Source organism: Convolutriloba macropyga, chromosome 6 (assembly GCF_964194025.1).
Source record: "Convolutriloba macropyga chromosome 6, txConMacr16.3, whole genome shotgun sequence".
Classification (NCBI taxonomy): Eukaryota; Metazoa; Xenacoelomorpha; order Acoela; family Convolutidae; genus Convolutriloba; species Convolutriloba macropyga.
In genome coordinates this window covers 69382489-69388488 of record NC_134473.1, presented here as the reverse complement: position 1 = coordinate 69388488, position 6000 = coordinate 69382489, and positions in this window count along the sequence as shown.

Sequence of the window (6000 nt, the reverse complement as noted above, 5' to 3'; positions counted from 1 at the left end):
TATCGCATTGCTTTAGTTTTACTCATTCTTTTCAAGACAACTTGTGCTTCGGCAAACAGGGAAGCATTGTCCGAAGTTTACGTTGATCTATCTTCCTTGCAATGGTTTTCTTAAGGCGTTCTCCTGTATGCTTGCTCTTGCAAGAATGACATTAGTCAACATCATTGAGTAGTAAATTGCCGTTTCTGCGTTAAATTATTTTAAACTGGCAAAAGTTTTTCAATCAACGCATCGGCAAAATTAAGGCATCTCTTGTTTCTTGGCTGCGTAAATAAGATTGCTTTCCTATTAACAGTTTTCTGGTAGAGGTTCTTCATGCGCCAAATTTTGCTTTGTTCAAATTTTAACCAATTGTTGCTAGTTTTTGAACAATCTTCACCAAAACCCTGTAATATCTGTTGTTCTCATCAGTTGCAATTCTTCAAATTGTTGACTCTGGGGTGTTTACATTTGCGTTTGTTTTTCAAATTAAGCAGCCAAAAATTTCATGATGTTCGCAACTAGCATAAAGTCTGGTAGACTGAACGTGCTGATACGTGGCGCATCCCTCTATAAACAAACAACTCCACCCCTAATATGGTCTAAAAATTTTAAGGAGTGTGACTGCTCGGACATTAGTGGGTTAAAAGAGAGTTATTTAGAGGCTATTATATACTATTTTTGTTTGAGTTTTTATTCTCTATAAGCTCATGAGCATATTAGTTGCTTCAGAATAAGATGGCTGCCAAGGTGGGCTCAAACACCTGTTCTAGTGTTCTCCCCAACATCTTTTGTTCACTGTCGCGCACGAATTTTTCTCACGATTATTAAGTTCGATAATAAATACCTCGGCTAATCCGCCCTGCTTCTTCTCCCACAATGTCTCTACAATATGAGTCTGATTCGGCAGGCTACAATGTCAAAGATCAGAAAGTGTGTCGGGCATGCTGTTAAAGTTATATGCTATGGAACTCTTGTGGACCGCTCCAGGTATAGTGTAGCAGACTGAAAAGTTCTTTTGAGCACTCTCCTGGTTTCTGTTGTCCACGTCGTTGTTCTATATATCATTAAATTGACATTGAATCTGAACAACCTCCCAAACAAACTATTTCGCTCTTCTCCCAGCAGCTTCAACTGAAAATCCTCAGCAGCAACAACAAAAAACCGAACAGTTATACTCATTAAATTTTGTTGACCACATCGATTAAAGTCATACTAGTATGCGTAATTAGCAAATTAAATTTTTTAGACATATATCTTAGATTAGATCGTTTCCGTTTGTGCCCCTTCAACCTGGGATCAACCAAGGAGACCATATTTCCCTGGAAATCTATGATATAGCTAGACTCCAATTGCTGGAGTTCATGGGCAACTCGGGCGTGACAAAAAAATGGTACGCGGACGATGGTAGAGTTGTAGCAGGCTCGAAAATTTTGATGAAGTTCTTCATAGATGTGTTGATAGGGGTTAGCGTTTTGGGAATCTAGTAAGAGCTCCAAATTAACAATTTATTATAAAGAAGTAAGCAAACTCTAGATCTTTTAACATTATAATGAAAGCTGCTGTCACAATAGTAGATGGCTGCCATGTGTTGTGTTCTGTCCTTGGCAGTGACTATAGGCGTGATATTTTCTCCTAAGGTTACAAAGCTTACCAATCGGCTGCAGAATATTGAAAGGTTCTAAAAACATCTACACAAGACTCTTAATCGTATGTAACATAAGTTTTTCAGCAAAATCTTGCTTTTTGCGCAGTCTCCTTGCGATTGGCGCAATCTCTTGGACGCAGAAAAAATAATTAAATACTTTTTTGCAACGCATCTGTGACCTACAAAACACGACAATTGTGTTAAATGTTTATCAACATGGAACACACAGCTCAACATGAGAGGATGGAATCTCATAAAAGTATATTCACCGCGCCTTACCTGAAGACAAAAGTTTAGGTGCAGAATTGGTGCCAGAGAAGGTTGCCTCCAAGTAGCTCAAAGCATTGTCACTGAAAAAGCGGTTTTACATTTTTAAAATCGAAAATTCTGTGACGGTTTCTGCATTTGGTAGAATCTTCAAGCATAAAAATAAATATTGATTGCTATTGTGGTGAAATTGCACACTAATCTATGCTCTCCAATGTCTAAATGAGGTTATACCCTCAGACTACAGAAAAAAATTAAAGACACGATTGCAAAAATATTGCATGACTTATGCTAAGGCGTTGAACGCGAGTCGTCACTCCAGTTGCTATCTCCACTTGCTTGAAAACTCCAGACTAAGAATTATAATTTATTTTAATAAGTAATGAAGGTTTAAAAAATTTTTGTAAATGTAAATCTAATCAAAAACAATTTCAAAAATTAGATGTTAGTTTAACTCTGTTCCAAGAATTAGTAGAAAATAGTCAATGAAAGTCTGAATACCTTGTAGGCTGTTTCAATTGATTGTGAAAAAGTTTTAAACAAAACTCAAGGTGAACAAAAAAAATTCCAAAAGGTTTGCTTTAGAGCAAATTAATTTCCATTTTCACTTCCTTTTTCTTTTGTTCTTACAACCTCCCTTTATGTTAATCTAACCCTTTTTTTTAAATTTTTAACTGTTCTTTGTCAAATGATAGCTTTTCCTCTAATATTTGTTCGGTGTCTTTCACTAAATTTGTCTGCTAATGAGCAGACCTCATCAATAAAAAAACGATGTTAATGGAGCATTTAAACCTAGTTAAAAAGCAGCCCCATTTTTGACTCCGATTACAGATAAAGAGAGAGAGAGAGAGAGAGAGAGAGAGAGAGAGAGATACAGAGCGGGGAGACAATGACTTTATTCTCGGTTCGAAGGCTAAAACATTAAAACAAAATTCGCAGCACTTTTTTGTTTGAGTTCTCTTTTGTTTGTTTGAAATTGCAGAAAATTTGGTTATTCGTAGAGATACCAAACAGACAAAATTTGCAATAAAAGCAGAATGTTTTTAGCTGAATTTCATTGCACAAAGGAAGGTTTTTATTTCATTTTCTTTGAAAGTTTTTTTAAGGCAAAAAATTCTAAGTTCTATAAGACTACTGTGGGGCGTGCATACTTGAAAAACTTGAATTAATTTGGCAAACTCTTTTCAGTTTGACACTGGTTAGAGTGGTCCAAGGATTAACAATCTTTAGGCTATGACAATATCTACTTGTTTCCGTCAACTTTTCATCGACGTGAATAGTCAATTTCAATTTAGATCGAATTACGGCACCCAAGTCCTTTTGGATTTGTACATTATCAATTGTCAAACAATTTGCAAATCCAACTGTTATAGTTCCGCAAAATTTCAAGCAAACTATCGGGATGCGGAGTCTTAAAAATCGCATGGAGGTCATTTGTAAAAAGTGAGGAGAGTTTCGGGCCCAGTACCCAACCCTGTAGTTTACCACTCAACACGTTTTGCACAGAGGAGGAGAAATTAATCACCTCCGATACTTGATTTGTTTCAAAGAGAAAAGTAGAAGAGGTAATTAAATCATCATCAAAAATGAAAAAAGTGAAATTACTCAGCAAAATGATGAAAAGCGCTTTATCGAACGCTTTTTCGCAGTCTAGACATACAGCAAATCAGTGAGGGTTTCAATGTTGATGCACTGATTGAACCTTTTCAATCAGTTGTACAATAGCGCTTTTGTTAGATTGACAACCTAGTTGTGTCGGATTGAATTCAGATTTGACGTGATAATAATTGAATCCTTATAAAAGTCTTCCAAATATAAGACATAAATAAAAAAGCAATCGGATTGGCCTGTAGTTTTTTCCAATCTAGAACAATTCCTATAGAGAGGTTTGATAAACGGAAATTTACAGACAATAGAAGAACTTTTCGTTAAAACTACGGAATTAAAAACTGTGGCGAAAAAATGTCTGCAAAAAAACCAGGTACTGGTTTTGGAAGCTGTGTGGGAAAATTGTCGATAGTTTTAAAACGTCACTCATAATGCCATGAAAGGTAAATTATGACAAACTATAGGTTATTATTACAAAACTTTCTGAATCGTCGCACGTGATAATGTAATGACCTCGGTAGAAAATTGCGATAATGGTGAACCTTTAAATGCTTCACCGATCTTCTGACTATATGTAGGAGGGGTTCTATGGTCTTACATAATAAAAAGATAAATTTTTTCCCTTCCGCTCCTGACAAACAAAAAGCGTTTGTCTGTTGTTCAAGTGCAAACAACCATTATACAACAAACTCTGTCTTGCTCTGGAAAAAATCCAATGTCAGAATGTTCTCGATCTGGCAGAATTCTGCTTGTAATTGAAGGGTTTTTCGCAAAACAACTTGCAATTGTGTTTTATCATATCAAGACAATGCTTTGTTTTTTAGGTGGAGTGAACAGGGTTCGCTTTCTTTTTTTTCGAGAAAAAAATTAGCAATTTGTTCCCAAAAAGCATTTGCTTCATCTGGATAAATTACAAAACTAAATGAGTTCCATGAGCTCACAAAATTCATCAAGCATTTTGCTTTTGAAAAAGAGCAAACTTTTCAGGGTTACATGCCCTGGAGTTTTTCTGAACAAACTTAGTTTGAAATTGAATTTCGTCATTGAAAGAAATGGATTTCAGTGCTACTGCTAATTGTCGGTCACAGGAACCATGTCCAACATGTTTCCTGCTTTTTGGTTGCTGGACTTTGTGATGACGACTCAGAGAAAAAGTTGTGGTTGAGAGAGGATGCTTCTCCTATGTCTGTACTATTCACTACCTGCCAATCAGTGTAAAGCATCTAGTTGATCCAATGACAACAAAAGTTTTTCGTTTCACAACAAGAACGCAAGAATGCTTTCTGTTCTTTCTTTCTTGGCGTGAAAGATACTCGAACAAAGCAAACAAGTTGCACTCTGCATTTTCCGTTTTTTCAGATAACCAGTTTACAGTCAGCACAAGTCAAAGCCATGAATAATTGCATAATCAAGCAGAGGAGCTTGTTTTGATATATTGTGAAGTCCTGTGTTATTTAGGAGCAGCAATTGCTGGGCTAACTGGTTTAATCATTGCGGAACATTTCGACTCAGAAGCATTTCAGTCTGGCGACTGACGGGCATCTCTCCCTTTCCGTGTTCGTAAAAATATCGTCCTTGTGTTACTGCAACTGATACAGTCTTAGACGATTTGGCAGCTGCAGCTGTTTGTTTCTAAAAAATTTTCATCGACATTTCCACATGATCGTCAATAATCGTTTTTTCTGACCTATCGTTTTCGTGGTCTTTTTTGCTTTTCGAGTCTGATGACTATTCGGTCCGTTCTAAGCATAAATTTGGTTCTCGCTTTTTCAGTTCTAGTTTTCAATGTCTCAAACAATTTGTGAGCTATTCCACTTTTTGTTTCCCTCGCAGTCCCTGACTTCCTCAGATGTCAGGTTTCTTAGCAGTAAAATTTCATTCAATAGAAGTCGTTTGCCGTATTCGAAATGAAGCAGTACTTCAACTGGTCTAGACCTAGCTTCAGGGTCAAGCTTTTTTTGGGCCAAGCCGCTCTGATCGGTTTCAAAAGTATACAGGAAAATTAGCCAGTACACTCGAGACTGTTTGCTCAACATTTTCGTCTTGGGTCTTGGAGATTACAGAAAACAAATGTTTTGGCTGCCTCTTTATTGCATTATGTCAAGTGACTTTTTTTACTTAATCCAACCAACTGAGACAAGTAAATTCACCGGAACACTGAATACCATTGCTACCAATGACATGCTTAACCCGATTCAAATAAATTATTTGCGTACTTAGCTTGATTTAGATGCTCAATGATATCCTTCAGCTGATGTCCTTCAGTAGACATATATAGACACTCTTTCGTTATTTGACTGTAAGTTGTTTGAATACTTCAGGAGAAGCTCTTACAAGCTCGTCGACTTGAGGATAGTAGTTCTTTCCACCCACAGAGATCTGGGATTTTCCCTTGCTGTTGACTTCGACCGTTATCACATGCGGTTATAGAATGCAAATAGGATTTTCTACCGTGTCAAGTGAAATGTGGCATAAAGCTCTTCGTCGAACTTGGGGTC